A 21,418-nucleotide genomic window follows, 5' to 3' on the forward strand; every position below is an offset into this window, starting at 1 on the left:
ATGATTCTTGTGGCTGCCAAAGTGAACACACATTTGTTGGCTGAGTTCCTTTGTGTTCGACATGCTGACCTTTAGTTTAAGGTAACATTGGCTAAAACATTGATTTATACACCCTTCTATTTTTCTTCAGGCTAGCATGTTCTTGGAATATACAAACATCACTGACTCACCTTTCAATCCATTGTAATTTCTTTTACTCTCGGGATTTTACCATAACAGTCCTACAGTTATATATAAGGGCAGAATTCGCATCTTCCTCAGCACGGGTTGGATTTGTAGCTGACGACATTTATTTTCTTTATTTGTTTATAGATTTTGAAGATACCATATCAACCCAATATAATATACCACATCAATCCACTTCAGAATTAACTACAGACTCAAGTGCTACTCAGATCTTTGCGTGGGAATTGCTCATATGGAACTGCTGAAAATGGAAGCGTGTCTCAGTTACATGAGAATTCCATCCATCCATCTATCCATCCAATTTTTCTGTACCGCTTATCCTGCACAGGGGAGCCTGGAGCCAATCCCAGGGAACTCAGGGCACAAAGACACCCTGGACGTCGTTCCAAGCCATCGCAGGGTACAATCGCACATCCATTCACACAGTACGGACAATTTGGAAATGCCAATCAACCTACAACGCGTGTCATTGGACTGGAGGAGGAAACCGGAGTACCTGGAGAAAACACCACGAAGCGTGGGATGAACATCCAGACTCCGACCACGTGGGGGCTTCAATTAGATGTTTATTTATTGCTTTAGATTTGCATCTTCAGTCCATATTTTCTATCCCAAGCCCAACAATATGTTTTTTGGTGTTTTTTTTTTTTATTTTAAAGAGTTCATTTTTAAAGGTGATGGTCTAGACGATATTGAAAAACCCTTCCACTCAAGGAAGATCTGGCAACCTCAGAGACGTGAGCTACATGTGAATGATTCTAAAAATACGAATGTCACCAAACCGACTTAAGCAGCTCCATAACCTGATTCTGAATACAAGAAACTTATCCTGCATAAATTTTGCTCCTTTGAATGAACATGTAGAAATGGCTTTGGTCTTAAGTTATTCCAAATTGCAATTTTTCCCTGTACACTTAACGGTTAACTATGAAGAAAAGAGGGAAAAAAAAAATTGCTTTCCATGTGCGGCATACACGCACGTACTGCATGCTAATAAATCATGCGAATGTACAGGGAGCAATTCCAGATATTAACGATGGAACTTTGCTGAGCCGGCTGTCTTCTCACAGGCGTAAAAAGCTTTATGACAAATACAAGCATTCGAACGGTGATCACCGTGAATTCGTTTTTTGAAACCCACAAACTCTTGACATACATCACACTCAGCAACTGTAATCACAATATCGTTCAAAATCATCATGTTTATTTTGCTGCTAATTATGCAACCCGACGAAGACGCTTTAGCATTAGTCATACTAGACGCTTGAAAGTAACGGCAAAATCAGAGGCGATGAAAAATGACCGCGACATGTTATGAACGAGCCGGGAATTTGGCGCGTAAATCATAGGCGGTGTCAGGACGCACTTCTGTGGGTTCCTCGCCTCGAGTCTGTGTGCAGAAAAGCCATTTCCCTCTTAGCAGATTAATTGATGCTGCGATGACATGCGTCATTAGTCTGATGCAGATAGCAGATCAGACAAAACTCCAGCGGCCAAGGAGAGACGATGACACTTTCCCTGCGTGAGTTTAATGCAGATTTTTTTTTGTTGTTCATTTTGTTCCAAGACATGCTCGGGTTGAAAATCTTATCAAAGTAAAAATTTACACCTGGGCAGCTTCAATGTACAACTCCACTCCACACCACCAGAGGTCCCTGTCACCATGATTGCATCCCTGAGTCTTTTTATATTGTGGTTGGTTTTGCTGTTGTTGTTTTTTTCCCTAAACCTCTCATATGACTGAACTCTTCCTCGCTGGGTTTCTAATTGTGTCTTGCATTTGTTTAATATACAGTTACCTCACACCTGCTGTGACAATTTAATTCCCAAAACAGTCTGCTGTTATGTGTATGTTTTATGTATTTTGGCTTTATGCATCCCCCCTTCTCTCATTTGAAGTAAATAAATGGCAGGCTGCTGTCCCACATTTGTCCCCATTATATCACTCCTAGTTAACAGCCAATCCCCCATTGTATATTCCAGCTTTAATCCAGTTTTGTTGATTCTTAGCTCTATGCTAGCCTTTGGAATTTATTTAATATAGAGCATTATGCTAGCTTTTTTTTTTTTTTTACTTAGTTGATTGTTAGCTCTGTGCTAACTTTTAAACTGTGTATAATACTGAGTTAAGCTAGCTCTTTTACTCAGCTGATTCTGGCGCTGTGCTAGCTTGAGTTATGCTAGCTCTTTTACTTTGCTGATTCTTAGCTCTGTGCAAGCTTTTAGACTTTGTATAATACAGCGTTATCCAAGCTTTGTAAATCGTGTATATAAGTGACCTGCTTGTCTTGGTTGACATACGTTAACATACGTTTTACATTTACCTTTAGATATCAGAGATCAGTAATTGTGCCCATTTTAGCAGTCTGGAAACTGTAGGGGTGCCTTTTCTTGTTAGAGCACACCTATTTTTCCTGTTTTTAATTTGCGAGAAAACAAAGACAAACATATATTCATTAAGATGGTTAAGTTTATTTTTATGGAAGGAGTCAGCACTTTGTAACAGTCAGAACGTTTTCCACCATGGGAACTTTTACAACAGTAACTCTGCTTCTCATTCTGTTGATTATTTTCCTGCAACAGTGTTTTCTTCCTTACATATTTTTGAATAAGAAGCTGAACACTTGAAGAGATAGAACAGTGCTCCACACATCTATACAAAACATCAGAGATGATAACATTGTTTACGAGTCATCCTCGATAGCTTCAGAATTTATTACAGCCGTTTTAATCTCTTGACTCTTTTTCCCTCCTTTATGCCCATGCAATTCCTCGCCATCTCATTTTCCTTGATGAAGAGAGAAAGGCAGAGAGAGACTTGGCCCATCATGCCCTCGAGAGGTAAAATGGAGTCATCCTTCAATCTGAAAAGGTCATTGGCATAGTGCTTTCCTGGATAATCCATTAATCTCCAAATTCAGATTGTCAGTCTTCATCCTTATTACAGCCAGCCGAGGTCTCCTGTTCCCGACCTCCCTCATTTTCATAACTATGGGCTCACAAGTGGGAGAGCAAGAGATGATAAAGAATAGAAAATCGCAGACTGTGTATAATTAGCCATGGACAGGGACTTATGGAGATTTCATGTGGTGATGGAATTTGTTAGAGGAATGACGACCCCAAAAAAGCACAGGATCACCTGAGTGGAAAGGACCTCATAGGGTTTAATGTGAGTTGGGTTTATGCTAGGTGATTAGACAGACTGGTTTGAGCTGACATGGTAACTCACTATTTACAACCATGGTGAGCAGAAAAGCATCTCAGAACACACAATATGTCTGCGTTAAAGTGGTCAAGGAGTGTACATACATAAATTATTGTCTCCTAAAGGTCTAAGAAGCCAACCGGTAAAATGAGAGGTACAAAAGGTTATTGCAAGGGGTGGGATAAGTAGTAGTAGTAGTTGGTTTGGTTTTAAATGTCCAAGGAACTGAAGATCCAGTATTTAGACAAGAATTAACATTTAATGAGCATTCTATCAACACGGGGATCTTTAAAACCCATTTGGTCCAAATAACGTGAATGCGCTCCCCTTAAAACCCCTCTTAGCACAGACACAGGAATGCAACACTGTTTTCCTGACTTTGAGCTCAGCTTTATGCAGCTTTCCCCATTTCGTGCAACCTGCCTTGATGGATGTTCCTCTCTTCTTTTCCCTTTTTTTTTTTTTTTTACTGCGACACAAATAATAAACCAAATGCAACAAAAAAATAACAAACAACTCAATTGTAGCTACAATGACACTAGCTGTAATTGTGTCTGTATCTGTATTCGTACTTAATCCGAAAGTGTGGGGTTTTTTTGTTTTGTTAGTGTTTTGTTTTGCCAGCACTGTCAGCATGGTGTATGAATTTAATATCCTACATTAAATTAAAATATATATATATAAAAAAGAAAAAAAAAAAAAAACCCAGAAGAAATTGGATTGCAAGAGCAACCTTCTCGAGAAATTTCTTTTAAAAACATATTCTACTATTTTGCTTATTCATTTTCACTGCCCCTGAATATGCTGCTGCAGGATTGTGTTGTTTAAGGGTCCTGCTCCATTCTGTAAAGTAACAGCTGGTGGTGCGATATTGTTCCATACTATTTAGCAGACTAGCATGCTATTTGGTGTGAGTACAGCTCTCCAGTGGGCTTAAGTAATAAGGGGAACTGGAAATGGCGAGTGAAAATGTTGGATAAATGAGTCATTCGTGCAAAGAGGAGAAAAAAGATCCTTTAAATACAAAAAACTATTGTGATTTCTGCTATGAGGTACAGTAGGACTTTTTGGCTGACGGGAGTGGAACTTGATGTGGTCTCTTGGTGTTCATCCGCCTCAAAGTTTGATGTGTCGTGTTTTCTGAGATGATTTTCTGCTCGCCACAGTTATAAAGAGTGGTTATGTGTTTAAAAATATACTCAGATGCAAATGTTGTGCATGCAGTATTTACCGATGGGTTTGTCTTGGCTTTAAATTAAACATTCTGAGTAAAAAACTGATGTTTTACTTTTAGATAAATGATAAATGCAATTTACAAAAAAAGTCCTTAGACTTTTGTAAAACATTACATCAAGATCCCATTCAGACTTGGTGTTAACTTCCGTCTAGGTGATCTGATTATAAAATAATTTCTAATATGAATGTTAATGCCTCCCAATGCATCACTGATAAAGTTCAAAAACAATAACAGCGCAGCAGTGTTTGGGTGAAAATCTAAATCGATTCGTAAAAATCGATAATGCATCTTCCAAATGCCCAGAACTCGCTCTACAAATCTTCCTGTCCCCCAGTGCGTTCAGTTTGGGGATTCAACTCTGACGTTAGCAACCTAACACACATCAGAGTTGGTCCCAATGCAGGAGTTGTGTGTGCTCCCAAGCTATTGGCCATAATGTCCTAAACGATTCCTTGGTGGTTGCATATGACTTGCGAGATTTCCTGTCTATGCTAAACAGAAAAGTTGTACTTGCCTTTAGCCAGCTATTTCATTCAAACCACACAAAAGCAAAGATTCGTCACACAAGAAACAGCTTTAGCCTGCGAGTAAGAAAAGCTAAAAAAAATTTAAAAGTGAAAAAAAAGAAAGAAAGCCACTATTATTAGCACAAAAGCTTGTTTATCATACTGTGGTAGGAGGCATTAATCGTACATCCTGTACTCTTCTGATTTTGTATTCCATCAGCTAATTTTAAAGTCAAATTTATGGAAGATCAATTGTGTTTACACTGTACAATAGCAGACGCTTTTTAATTATAATATCCGTACATTATTAATGATAGCATCAAGATCTGTAATTGGAAAGCGGAAAAGGGCGGCACGCGATTAAAAACATCACTCAGCAAGACGGCATGCGAAAGACAGAGAGAGAGAGCGAGGGGCGCAAAAAGAGAGAGAGGGGGAGGATTAAACGAAACGGACAGTCTTAAACAAAATCAAACAGAATTCACATTTTCTAATTACTATAAATTGATTCATCTCACCCACCGAGGGATGTTTAATTGTGAGAGATGGAGATTAAAAGGAGTTTTTAATGACTGTGACTCAGCGTCTGCGCCTCTCAATTGAAGTAAAGCCTGTTCTGCAGTGTTTTAATTATAAGGGTTGACAAGTTGGTCATCATAGCTATTTCAAAGCATATTATTTGTGCAGTCTTTGTGGAAATCCTGTGACTATCGACTGAGTCAGTAGTTGTTAAACACATAGGGTAATTGTAGTGCAAAGAAAGCACATACATGGTAGGTTAAAGTATGGAATGTATCCCTGATTTGTGTCAATGTCCGTGACTATTATGTGTATATATGTGATATAGCTATACTGTAGTTGCTGGGGGAACAAGCAGGCTCAGTAGGCTAGCAGTCATTAGTACTTTCTCTTCTTTCAATCAACCTACCAGAGGAAGAAAAACACCTACTTGCTATTGATATTTTATTGTACATAGCTTTTTTCCTATTCCTGTCTCCTTCCTTGTCCTGTCGTTGTTTTGCTACCTGATTGTGTTGACCTGTTTTATGTTACTTCTTCATTTGTCTCTATATACCCTGTTTCTTTGTTTTGTTGCAAAGTTTTATCATGTGTAGTTTTGTAGCATTACCGTAAGCCCGGGACTTGATTCTGCGTATCTTTGTACTTCTATGTTTTGAGGCAGATTGATTATTACTAAGTTGTTAGTAATGTTTTGATCGACAGTGACTTTACTTCTAATCATCAATACTTCCATTCAGAAACACAGATCAGACTGTTGAGTAATCAGTTGGTCAGAATGAACAGGCCTTGACGAGTTTTCTGCAACAGCAAACTTGACAGTAGTTCCAGCACTTGTTGTAACCAAGTTAACGTTTCTATAGTAACAAATTTACTCAGGGACTTTTATTGTGTACGTTCCACATAAATGGATTTTAACATCGTGGGGAACTGTTGATATGGTGAAGTTTAGTGTGTGGAGGTGTTTATTTAACATCTTTGGAAGGAGTCTCCAGTGTTAGCACAGTGATAGGCTGGTAAGGGAATGGCAGCAGTTATACCATGACAGTAATCAATGTAATAATTTGCAAATTGCTGTGGTATAAGAGGAATAAAACACTTTTGCTGTTGTTGGAAAACAATCAAACTTGAGGTGGTAACAGTAAATTCACTTCACACAACATCATCATTCATTATTTTCCTGTAACAGCACACTCCCAAGTGTATTAGTCCTAAATTTCCCATATGCCTACACTCTACTGCTGAACATGCAGTTCAAGAGAAAGACAAAAAGAAGAACTGGTTGTCAAGGGGAACCTCTCTCAATCAATGGTCAGTCAATGCCTTCAGTCTTCGGTGTGAATCTCAGAACATTGTAGATCTCGCTATACATGCTTAATTGGTTCCCTCAGCAAATGATCTCCCACAAGAGCTTAGTTTATTACTTTATCTACTCATATAACACGGATAGATGCATCATTAGTGATACCACAGGATCAGACAGCTTGACTGCTCCTTTTACCAGGGAAATTGTCCCACAGAACATTTTTGACAGAATTTTCATGTCAAAAGAATTTTATTTTTGGAAGATAAAAATGTAATTTTACTCAACTTTATACTTTCACAGTCAGCAAAGATAGTGGAATGTGTTTACATCATGTCTTATTCATTTGAACCCAGAACCTTTTTTTCAATTATGCTGATATTTTTCCAGCATCCCATGCCTCTGTTAAGGAAAATACCAAAAATATATCTGCCATAATAATGTATAAATTTATTTTTAAAAAATAATGGATATAGGATATAGGAAAATAATCACTTGGGTGGTGTAATGTGACCCAACACAAAGCAGAGTTACTGTTATTACCCTGCAGATTCTTTTCCAATAATAGGACATTTTGAAGTGTTTTGTTTTCAATTTTCAATTGTTTTGCACGGTCTTTTGCAGTGATGTTTGATGGTAAATGAGACCTTTTAGCTGTACTCATGTTCAACGAAGAGGGCTTTGACTGAATGCGCATTGTGATGATGTCACACGACGTGTCTTGGCCCAAATCTGCAGAAAATCTGGGGTAATTTTGAAGAATTGTAAACTCCTCAACCTTCTGCCTTCGCAACATCGAGAATTCTTGGAGGTACTGTTTTTTAATTTATTAGTAAATGACACTATCCACTGCAGCTACAGTGGTGCTTGAAAGTTTTTGAACCCTTAGAATTTTCTGTATTTCTCCAAAAATATGACCTGAAACATCAGATTTTCAAAGTAGATCCAGAGAACTCTATTAAATGGCCAAGTCAAAGCCCTGTCCTTAATCCAATAGAAATGTTGTGGAAGGACCTGAAGCAAGCAGTTCATGTGAGGAAACCCACCAACATCCCAGATTTGAAGCTGTTCTGTACTGAGGAATGGTGAGAACACCATGCTGTCTTTGATTATTTTCCATTATCAGTATGCCAGGCAAAGTTTTATCAAATGGTTCTCCAGACTGATGAATAGAATGTATTATGGCTACTGGTGCTTCTCAAACAGAGCTAAACAAAAACCGAGCCTTGTCGATGGCCTTGTCTAATATGATTTTTTTTTCCCCCAAATGGAATTTGGCAGGCATTATGATTTTTTTTGCCAGGGCTTTTAGACATGAAACTCAATCCAGATATTGTTTCTGGGATTATCCAGTAATTAACCTCCATCTCACCACCAGCACCATTGATTCCCAGGGCTTTCCGGCTGTAACTCAACTCAGCGAGTGGTGTTCTTAATGGTTGTGATAAGGTTTCCTCTCTGGGTTTTATCATAGCCAGGCCATTTCTGGATCAATCTGGATGCTACCCCTGAAGTTGTCTAAGCACTGGCAATTTTTATTAAATTTTTTTCTCAAAGGGGAAAAAAAATTGCTGACGAGCGTCATGTTACAGTGACTGAGAGGAAGGAAATGAGAGAGATAGAGAGTCAGACATCCTTTTCACCCACGCTGGCTCCAGGTTTCCTATGTTTATAAGGACCGATTGGAGATAAAGCAGAGCAGGCTAATGATATCGGAAGCATATAACACAAATAAATTTGATATACATGGGTATTAAGTTTTGTAAATGTCTTGTGAAATAAATACGCTTGTAAGACCGCAGGTAGCTGTGATATGGTCAGTGTCAAGGGAATACCCGCAACATTTCTGCAACTCGTATAATGATTCATTATACAGAACTTATACTGGTCACAAACCACAGACATAATAAAGATGTTTATTTCCCAAGTTTAGTACTGTACAGTTAACACAGCTTTCAAACTCTCATTAAGCACTTAAACACACAAGTATGCATTAGATGTCATTGCCCAGAGCTAATCAGGTTAGAAAACTGATGAGCCATAAATGTGAAAGTGGTTAAAACAGAAATAGAAACCACCAACAGATTCACTCCCTCAGCACAACTTTCATTATTTTTCCATCTCACCAACACGGTGCGGAATAAAACGCTCTAAGACATACTGCCCTAGGAAAATAATTCACGAATATATGTATATATATATATATATATATATATATATATATATATATATATATATATATATATATATATATACAATAATATAACTGATTTAGATTCTGTTACTATAACAGCACATCATGAAGTGTATGAGTTACATGCTGTACTTTTTTTTATCCATTTAGACTTACATGTAATGTTGTGTATCATCCACAAAACAAGTTCGTTCCTGAGTTTACTTATGTTACAACAGATATACACAGTCATTTCCTCACCAGTTTTTCTTTTTCTCTATCTCTTGAAGTTACTATGGGAAAAAACAAAAATAATGCACCAACGTCCTTGCGACTTTCACTGTCACCAAACTTAAACCTCTGACACGGGAGACTCCTTCTAAAAATGTTCAATAAACATGTACTTACAGAAAATATCGCTGTATCAACAATTAAAAGCATTTTTAAAATTTATTTACAATTCATTTATGTAGAGTGTCTACCATACAGTCCCTGGGTAAGTTGCTGCTATACTGTATAAACAAGGTAAACCCTGCAACAAGAACTATAGCTAGGCGAGTCAGTAACTGAGTAAGTGGTTTCTTAGTTAGCCTGAAATATAACACATAAATGCAAAAATAAAGGCAAGTAAAGTGAATTACGACAAAAATTCTGTTGAAATTTTTCCTATTTTTAACTTCTTGTGCTAGCTAAGAACTGGATACACTCTCAGCCATGTCTCTCCATCACCTTCTCCTGGGTGTCGAGATTGACTTCAAGGACTGAGCCAGACTTCCTGATTGAGTCTGGTTGTGTCCTTTGTGTGTCCCAGCACACAAAAGCAGAAATGACACTTGCCACCACTGACCCATAAAAAGTACCCAGCAGTATGCCAGGTACTCAGAAAATAAAGATGACTCTGTCCCTTGCTCTGGTAACCTTGGGCATGGCATTGTTCCTGATTATGTATCGCCATGCTCACCTTAATCTTGAATTTAAATGCAGAGTAATGCGGAGCAAAACAAATCATTTGGTCAGTGGTTAATTATGTCTGTCCTGCACTTTATCTGTAAATGAATGAACATGTATTAAAGCAGACTTACTATAAACACCTTACTATAAGGTCCACAAATAAGGATATTGTATATTAATGCTTAACTGATGCATTTTTAATGATGAATTAATGCATGCACTAATCCTTAGCCCTTCAGGAAATAATGAAGCGTACACATTAACATGAATATGAATATCTTTAATAATAGTTATAGTCGTCATGACTTGCAGTATTGATAAAGACCGATAAAGATCAACTCCATAGCTCTGTTTATGACACTGTTCATTTGTAAAACACCCAACTGAACACTGTAATTCAGTATTTGGATCAACTGTACATCTGTACCAACATGCTAGCTCAAGCTGGTTCTTCAAATCTGGCCCTTGAGGTCTACTGTCCTTCAAAGCTTACCTCTAACCTCAAACTAACATTTTTTACAGCAGAATGCTACTATCGAGGACTTATTTCTGGGAAAATTTCCGGTACATGTCTGGTCCCCCACCAGAGATATTCAACCCAAAAGGAAGGGGGATTTTTAAAAACTGCACTTCCTCGATTCATAAAAAAAGAGAAGTCTCAAACCTGAAATTTTCTGCATGCACACTATACTTACCTAGGTACCCCCTCAAAAAATTCAAGACTGAGACACAAACCCTTCCCATTATAAATTTACCCTTAAAGTGGAACTGTGACCAATCTTGAGCGTTACATTTGGACTTAAGTTCTAAGTCTGAGGAACACAAATGTGCAAAATGTTTATATATGTACATGTACCTAATAATATCCTCTAATAATATCCTCAGTTTTTGTTCTAAGAAGCTACACCCATCCTGAGCTGTTTCAATAAACAGCTGTATAAACAAAAATTCTTGTGTAACATGACACAAAAATGGCCGTCGTAATTAAACCAAGTAAAAAAAAAATACTGGTGGTTTTGCAATGCCAATACAACTTTGCAATCATTGGACCACTTGAGATGGAATGACCCGTTAATGATTTAACTAACTAATTAGAATTTCAATATTTAACTATTATCATTAGTAATGGCTATTTATACATGTCCAGTGTATACACTGTTTGATTACCATATGTTTTACGGATTACTGTATGTTTTAATTTATTATTATGAAAGCAATAGTTAAGTATTAATATATGTTTATTTGTAAACTTTTACCTAAAAAATTAGGACGCATAGTATCCTAATGCATAGATAATTGTATTGATGAAGCAGGGTTATGCTGTTTTATAGCCATGCTGAAGAATGTCCAGTCAGTTCATCAAATCTTTTCCATTCTGATTGTTGTCCTGTTGGTTCAGGTGGATCCATATAGCAATTCATTGTAATTGGCTTTCCAGGTAAAATGTTTGGAAATTAGGTGCTTGAGCTTTGCTTTGCTTTGCTTTTCTGTAGAGTAATCTAATCTAACTCTTGGTTTCTTGTTATCTCCAGTAAAATCAACTTATAATTGAATTTAGTGAATTAAACCAGGTAATTTTAGTTGTGAGGAGATAATTAACTTTTAGAAATACTGATTTTTATTTATTTATTTATTCATTCATTTATTTATTTATTTTTACTGTTGCTAAGTTCATCCGGTGCTGCAAGTTATTTTAAATTGTTTTAAAGTTGCGGTGTGAATTAAGATTGATAGCTTTGGAGAAATGTTAACGCAAGGGTAGTTATATAATATTTGCAGTGGAAATAGGGATAGTCGATCACTGGGTTGAATGTTTCCAATGATTTCCTTTAAGTGTAATATTCTTGACCATTTTGACCATAATTTGTTAAATCAGAAAAAGTTATTTATAAGCCTAACAGCTTACTAAAGTGATTCTGATAGCTCTTTTAATTAGAGCAGTACATTGTCTGCATTCTCATTGCCGTAATATTGTGGTTTTGTTCTATCACTGCAGCAAGATGGCGAACAAGGATAGTTGGAGTGGACAACCCTGTGTGGTCCTTCTGTATAGTGTAAAAAAATTTGATCTTATTAGTAGTACCAGGGATTTCTGCTTAGGGATTTCCAAGCATTGTTTTTCCATATTTCCTTTTACTGCTAAGCTCCTTCATTTTGAAGGTATTTACAACTTACCAGAAGAATTACGACACAAAACGCAGCTATAGCAGGCAATGGAGTTTGGTGTAGTCATTCTTCTATATTCAGACCAAGAAGTGCGTCGTGACGAATATACAGAAAGCATTTACCCACTAAGAGTGAACAGATGAGTGTTTCAAGGTCATTAAAAGCCATGGGGGGAAAGCATGGTCTGATTAGAGCTATTAAATTGCACTCAAGGGAACATTACAAGACTTTAGTGTCCTCTGCAATGTTAACAAGACAAAGTATCATTACAATGCAGCTACACAGTGTACATAAATACACTATCAGGCTGCCCTTGAAGAACATCAGTGTTTTGTTGATCTTGTTATTATGTTTATGTGGGATGATAAGCTGCTTTGGAGAAGGGTATGTAACGCATATCGCTTGATGTGGAATCTTGGATGATGGTTTATGGCCAGGATGTAGGCTCACACTGTGTTTTCCAGTAGCATGCTTCGTTTATTCAACTGTAGATATTTTTATCACATACTATGTATATATAAAGCTCAAGATCTCAAGATCACTGTACAGCAGTATACTGTTTATGCTTACAGTAATGAAACATGAGTGAGAATCAATAATAAATTGTCCTGAGACATCAAAAATAAACCTTTTAAGCATAGACATTTACCTCTGGGACCTGCCACCCATTGAAAATGAAAGGAATCAAATTGTTAAATCAGATCATCATGATGGAAAAACAAGAAATTGATGCAAACGATGGTTTGGTTTGTTCATCATTTTAAAATCATTCTAATGCAAAATCCTGGAAATCATGCTTCTTTACAAACTATATACTATATACTATATACTATATTATAACTATATACTATTGGTCAAGACTAAAAGGAATCCAGAGATCAAATACAAATACAGCCTTGGTTCCCCCCCCCCCCCCCGATTCTATCAGGATCATCTGCAATCCAAAGCCCCCCACCCCTACCCCACCACCGTAAAAACCTCAAAACTTCTTAATTGAATTTGTCTCCAGCTGAGCCACTTAACAATGACGTACAATCCTCCCATGTGTCCTACTCACCACAATAAACTGATAGTTCTGGCTAGGAACTGGTTTAAAGGGAGCATTTGTGATCATGTTACTTTGTCACGTTAGTTTTTGCTTTGTTTTGTTTTGTTTTTTTTTTTTTTTATCTGTATGTGTATGCAGATACATTGAGGATTTCTCTCTTGTTCAATAAATGAGAGAACATCATCTAGACATTGGGAAAAATGCAAAAGTAGGATGACTGCATGTATGTTTAGATCAGTTGGCACAAAATTATGTGGTAAAAGATGGTATGTGTAACAGGGATATTGAACTGCTGTGTTTGTCACTAAGGGCTACCTATCATTTAAGAGACTTTGTGAACATTGCGATTTGTGCCGCATATGCTCCTCCTCAGGGGAATGTGGCAAAAGCAGCTGCGTGAATTGCACACCTGTGACTCCTGTACTTATTCTTGGAGACAGTTAACCTTTGCAAATTGAAAATGCCCCTCTCTGGCTTTGAACAATACCATAAATGAAATACACTTGATAACGTCCTTGATAAATGTTTCTGGAAACCGTATTAATGCTTATATAGCTATACCTAAACTTCTCCTGTTCAATACAAACCATTTAATTTCACATCTTCAGAGAAAATTCAAGGATGTTTCCCAGACCATAAAATGTGCACAAGTGGTATGCCCATATATATGTAGTAATGACCTGCTGGTTTACCCCACCTTATCTCTGCCTAGAGAGCGAAGGAGCAATGCAGCGGCAGTTTAGTCCTTTAGATCCATCTGGATCTCTCACCTCCTTATCTGTACACTCTGCTCAACCAGTTCAGCTTCCAAAGCTTCAACTTTCATGCTAATACCACCATCAATGCCACTGCACTCGTCATCTCATAATTGATACCTAGATGAGCCAAATCTCTACCGTAACATAGCACAACTACGCTGTCCAAAGTTTGGTATCTTTGTTACTTCTATGTAAAATTGAATGTCACTGGAAACTGGTGAGTGAGAAAAAAAATATTAGTACTTGGAAGGTTAGCACCCCATCCAGGGTGTGCCCTGACTTGTGCTCCAAGACCCTTGGGATAGCCTCCCCGCAACCCCGTGTAGGATAAGCAGTATGGATGGATGGATGGATGGATGGTTGGCTGGATAGTACTTGGAAGTGAGCTTTAAAGAACCTTGTGGAAGGAATAGAATAGACATTCCTCATACGCTAGTATTTGGCCACAAGTGTGTGGACACCTGACCGTCACACCCATATGTGGCTCTTCCCCAAACTGTTGCCACAAAGTTGGAAGCAACCACTTTTTCTTCTTAACCATTGTGATTTTTACAAATTATACCTCTCAATGTCTTTCATATAACCTGACATTTACTTTTGGCATGAATACTAGTCTATTATTAACCAAAGTGTTGCACTTTAAGCGATCATCCACTGGGAGTTTAATGTCAAACTATGCAATAGTACTGAATATGAGGATTGGGCTGGCACAGTGAGTGGCTTATGCATGTTTTATAGCAGGTTGAGTCTTGATCTCTTCAAAACAACATATGGAGTATACAAGCCTTGAAGGAAATGGTTTGTTTATTGGGGGCTCAATGGGTGCATTTGTACCCTCTGTTGTTGGGCCAACATCCTTTTGCATTGCATTGTATGCAATATTTAAATATTTAGTGTCACGATTGGGAAGTTGAGACGGCTGCACATGCAGAATTTTAAACGTTTTAATGAATAATCCAGTAAAACACAAAAGACACTATGGCTAAGGCAAAACACTGTGGCAAAGACTAAACATAAACTACAGAAACAAAACACAGTAACATGGACAAACGTAAGGTAAGACAAACGTGAGACAAACAGTGCAGTGCAAACTGTGGCTATATACAAGAGTGCTCGTTAACAGAAACGTGATTCAGGTGCAGGTGGCCATGTGACTATGGTGCCGTGGCTGCTGGGAACTGTAGTTCCGAGTTCCCTCTCTGATTTCACGACAATTTAGAATATGTATGTGTGTATGTGTATATATATATATATATATATATATATATATATATATATATATATATATATATATATATATATATATATATATAAATTATTATTTTATTTTTTTTTGCATTACCTTTGACACCTTTATATTTACAGATGAAAGCTTAGACTCATGATTTTAAAAATCAGCTCCAGGGTCTATAAAATGTAGCCAGTTCTTACAGTTCTTGTATTATCCTGTTTCACTGATGGGTCACTTGAAAGGGTTTAATCAAAACCTCAGTAACCAGGTAGACCTATAAATCATAACAACATACTGTAATAAGCTAATGTGAAACTTTTGGGAGGAGCGACAAAGGATATTTAAGAGTACAACATGAGTCTTCTTTTTCATTATTAATCATCTTTTTGGTCCCTAGCAAGTCTCTGGATGAGGATGGCCTCACAGGGTCTGCCCATTTTCTACTAGCTTGGTCTACATTTTTTGTAGTCTTCCACTTCTACCTCCAGAGAAGTCTGCATGGTTGTTGGCTGGCATTTATCCACATGATTGAACCATTACAACATTCATCTGTATTTTGTCCTCAATCACAGGTTCACATCGTAGTCTAATGGTCTCGTTTTGAAGAAGACCACTGGTAGTCATCTGGGACACATGGCTAAACTATTGCAACCATCGTCTATGGATTTTCTCCTTGATATTCGGGTTGTTGTTCACATGTTTGTCTAATGGCTTTGTTTCGAAGGCGTTACTGCATTTGGAAAATTGCATTTGGCAAACATTGAGCATTCATGTCTCTGATCCACTAGCAGGATTACTTTACAGAAGAAGTGCTTCTTGACCTTGACAGATGGACATGTTCGTTTTCATTCAGGACCACTTGAGAGAGGCAGGGCCACAGTAGCTTGACCAATCCTGCTGTGAATCTGAGCGGTCAATGCCACCTTCTTTGTTTTCTCCAGTTCCACTCCCTTCTCCAACTTTAGCAGGCTTATGAAAACAAAATACCAAAAACAATCTCCAAAGTATAGGTTATCAAAGCGTGATCATCTGATTCTTTGAAATGCTTTCATCTGTAGAACAAAGATGTTACTGCCATATATCATCAAATCAAACCGCCACATGCTAAAACTGCATCTGGTTGCAATCAAGCCAAATGTAATACTGAGCTGTGCCATCCATTATTCATTATGTCATTAACGGCCCAGGCAACTGTGCCGCGGAGCAGCATATCAATGAATCACACGGGAACGGAAGAAGACATATTAATTCTTGACTCTTGACTGCCGCAAAAGGGTGACTTAATCTCATTAGACCCAAGGGCTGATTAGCAAAGGCAAACTTTGCTCAATGATTTGAAAGCCAAAGGAAATGACAGAAAGAGGCTAAAGAGCGTTTCCTCTGCTGCAGTATTTTCTAATGCCCTGCCCTCAACCTGGCCTCATGCCAAATCTATAGGAATCCTGACAGAGTTGAGAAGCTATAGTACAACTCTAACCCTAACCATAATCATTTGTACCTTTTGATAGAAAATAACTTTTGCTAATTCTTACAAATATATCATGGGGCCATTTGCTACAAACGACAAATCATGCTTTTTATCCATTTATAGTTACATTTAATGTTGTCGAGCATCCACAAAACAAGTTATAGCAGCTATAATGATCATTCCCTAACCAACCTCTCTTTTTTCTCTCTCTCTTAAAGTGAATAAGACAAAATTATTTATAACTTACTGAGAAACACCTCTGTCCTGCTGACTTTCAATGAATTTGCTAAAGACACCAGGTTTGATCGTTTCCTTCTTTTCACAGCAGCTTAAATAGTCTGCCTCAAACATATTGCAATACATAGGTGACCCCATGCACAGTTTAAATAATTATCTACAGCACTGGAAAATCAATTTCAGAACCTCAGACATATTGAGAGAGCATATTGGAACCACATCAATCCACATTTTGAGCTGCGACCCTGGAACAACCCTAGTCAAAAAACTGAGGCTAGTAATTACTATAACATCCCAGTCCCACAAGTATATAAACCAGCTCACGTTTATCATTAACCTCAATCAATGTCTCACTCAGTGTAAACGTCCTCTGTGTCATTCCATATAACCTCCATGCAACCTCCATGGAAAGGCATGAACAGGATTGATAGCAAATGCTTTCTAGTGTCTTTCTTTCCTGGGTGAATCAATTAGAACACTGTCACCAGAAGGTTGAGCGTTTAATGTGGCAGGATGTAAACAGAGGCTTGGCTTTCCATTACTTGCATCCAGGTAAATATAGACTTGTGAGTATTGACTGAGTCTCGATAGAAAGCAATAATGGACTGGTGTTGTTAAAGAACTTTAGTTGTCACTGAACAATAAAGGTCACAACAGTTCTATCAAAGACAATTTACTGCATTAAAGGGCAAATGACAGATGGAGGTGAAGAGTCCATTTTTCCAAAAGATATTCCCTCATTTGGTGTTTTGATGATGGTGGTGGAGAGCGTTAACATCACTAAAAATCTTCCAGAGGTGTTCAATTAGGATGAGATCTGGTGCATACTGTATTTCTTTAAAATATGCAAGTTTAAAAGGCTGCATGTGTCCTTAAGACAGCAAAAATATAAACACCAGATTTTAAATCTGGAGTTTGAGGGTCTGTTTTTGACTGTATTACTGGATTGGACTGTTTCCAAGAAGCTACAGAATGCAGAGTTTCTTATTTCAGGAAGAGCTACCATTACATGGCTCATCCATAGGGGCAGATGGGGCAGACCCCCACCATATACTGTATACTGTAAGTCCTCAATTACAAATCCATGCAATTCCATTTCAAAAACTAATTAGTAATTGAATGTTCCACTGATTTGTTAAAAATGTGAGGCTCATTGGGACAATAATTCAACAACAACAACAGAAACACAACAGGGTTGCCAAATTGGGTTATTTTAGAAACACTCTGCAGCCACAAAGAGCTTGTTTTATAGCAAATAATCAGAATTAAATCTAATAAATTTCCACAAACAAAGGCAATGTAAATGTGCATACAGTGTGTGTATGATGTACAGAACCATTTCTATTGTAAGATACTGTATATTGCAAAGATTGGGAGAGGTGAGGGTGATTATGGAGTATATACACTGTATACGGAGTATACATCAGAATGTATGTGCGATGTATGTGTACTACAGTGACCTTGATGCTTTTGGGCTAGTTTCAGATCTTCTGTGTGGTTTTTTTGAGATGTCGTTAGCCTGGAAACTTTGCTGAGACCTGGCAAATACACCTGCTGTACTGAATGCAGTTGAACAAAGGCAGCTAGACTGTATGCTGATTGACTTATGTTGTCAGGTCTCAATGTTCTATTATGCGCTACTCTAAAATTCACTACATATTAGCATATAGCATAAGTCAAGTGTAATTATTTTTTTTAAATTCCGTTATTAATGTCTTTCCCCACCAAACTCTATGGTCACGAGCTGCTTCTGTTCTGTTCTGAGAGCATGTACACATTAGCTCATTCATTAGCCATTTTGGATTGTATTTCCATCTTAGAAAGAATAAAGCGGAAACAAAATGACATTTGGTGACTATCTTTAGGCTCCAAACTTCCGCCATCCTGCAGTGTTCCTAATGAGCTCTCCTTCTTTGTTATGCCCCATTTTGACATTAATTGCACAAAAGCGCAAAGTCCACTCAGGTCACAAAGCAACTTTCTTTTCATTAACAACACTCACTATCAGTATTATTCAAAAATTGTGCCACTAATGAAATGGTTGACATTTGGTAATAGCAGGTAGTGACATTCCCATGCCATGTTTGCATTGTTATTTGTTTATATAGTTATATTTGGAGGCCTATGAAAAGTCATTATGGGTTTTTAATCATTTTCCAGGCCTGTCTGTTTGGACGGCAGGTTCATACATCTTCTGCGTATTTTTCTTGACTAGCATTTGTGACCTTTTTTGTTTAATGGTGGGAGGGAGGGTGGAAAGGGAGGGTGGAGACCAAAAAGCTCTATTAGAACTACAATACAAGATGAGAAAGTAAAGAACTGAGGTTGATGAACTTGGTGTGTAACAGTTCAGTTCAGTTGGGACCTTGAACGAGGGGTCATGGACCAGAAATGAAGATAAATATAGTAGTTTCTTGGTTCAAAGGAAACTCAAGTCAAAAGAAGCAGATTCTTTTATTTTCCAAAATGTACGTATTTTCAGTATAGTAACAAATTCTATGAAGGCCATATATATATGTATATAAAATTACCTATGAATACATTTATAAGGTGTTATAATACACTTTCAAAGGCACTACATAATCTCTTACATCCAGTACATCCTTCAATAACCTTGTTTCATATGAGATATACACTGATCCGCCAAAACAGCTGTGACCCGTCGAGGCATGGACTCCACAAGACCTCTGACGCTGTGCTGTGGTTTCTGGCTCCAAGATGTTAGCAGCAGATCCTTGAAGTCCTGTAAGTTGTGAGGTGGGGCTTCCATGGATCGGACTTGTTTGTCCGGCACATCCGACAGATACTCGATCGGATTGGGATCTGGGGAATTTGGAGGCCGAGTCAACACCGTGAACTCTCTGTCATGCTCCTCAAACCATTCCTGAACAATTTTTGCAGTGTGTCAGGGCACATTATCCTAAATGGGGCCACTGCCATTAGGGAATACCATTGCCATGAAGGAGTGTACTTGGTCTGAAACAATGTTTAGGTAGATGGAACATGTCAAAGTAACATCCACATGAATACCAGGACCCAAGATTTCCCAGCAGAACATTGCCCAGAGCATCAAACTGCCAGCTTGCCTTCCTCCCATAGTGCGTACTGGTGCCATCTCTTCACCAGGTAAGCTTTCGTTGGTGGACAGGGGTCGGCATGGGCATTTTTACTGGTCTGTGTTCTGACACCTTTCTATCATAGCCAGCATTAACTTTTAAATTAACAGTAACTCTTCTGTGGGATCGGACCAGACGCGCTAGCCTTCTCTCACCACCCGCATCAATGATCCTTGAGCACCCATGACCCTGTCACAGGTTCACTGTTTGCCCTTCCTTGGACCACTTTTTTTATCCACTGCATACCGGGAACACCCTACAAGACCTGCCATTTTGGAGATGCTCTGACCCGGTCATCTAGCCATCACAATTTAGCCCTTGTCAATCTAATCACTTAGATTCCTATGCTTGCTTGTTTTCCCTGCTTCCAACACATCAACTTCGAGAACTGTTCACTTGCTGCCTAATATATCCCACCCCTTGACAAGTGCCATTATAACGAGATAATCAATGTTATTCACGTCACCTGTCACTGGTTTTAATGTTATGGCTGATCTGTGTACCTCATTTCATGTCTCATTATGATATACGATAAATTTTTCATTATTTTCTGAACCCATTTCCTTTACCTTCTAAACCCACATGGTATTATTAAACCCATTTTTCCCCCTCAACATCCAAAATCTATATTTGTACATAAATTTAACACGTTTCCAACATCGATGCGTGGATGAATATTGTTAACGTAAAAAAAAACATGATTTTAAAAGAAAAAAAGAAAACGATTGATTGATTTTATAACACTGCATGATATTTTCTTCATTAAACAATAAAAAACATATTTTCCAAAACAGTTCTGTAAGCCTTTCTCTATAGAGTATCTTCACAGTGAAATACAATTTTAATTCCAACATCAACCAAAAAAATAGTTATATAATAATAATAATAATAATAATAATAATAATAATAATAATAATAGCAATCAACTCACAATTGTTTTTCTTAAATAAATTGCCTAATTGCCCTTTAACGAAAGATCCGCAATAGAGCAGATAAAAGCCTTTTAGAGACCTGATGGTGACGGGTTTTTTTTCCTCTATTCACTGGCCATATTTCTATTAATGACCTTATTATGGAACAGACAAGAACTGTGTACCCACACTTCTGCTAGAACTGATTGTCCACATTCATCAGTATAAATCAGCATCCAATAATCCGATAGCACCCGTGTACTGCTGACTGCTCAGTCTCTTCTCTAGTGAGTTTAAGAGGATAAATACGCCACACTTAATCCAGAGCAGACAGCCAGATCACTTAATGATGAGAGAGAGCAGGGGAGAAAGCAGTGGCAAGTGTTATTTGTGCCATAGTCCT

The sequence above is a fragment of the Ictalurus punctatus genome, chromosome 7 (assembly GCF_001660625.3).
Source record: "Ictalurus punctatus breed USDA103 chromosome 7, Coco_2.0, whole genome shotgun sequence".
In the NCBI taxonomy this organism is placed as follows: domain Eukaryota; kingdom Metazoa; phylum Chordata; class Actinopteri; order Siluriformes; family Ictaluridae; genus Ictalurus; species Ictalurus punctatus.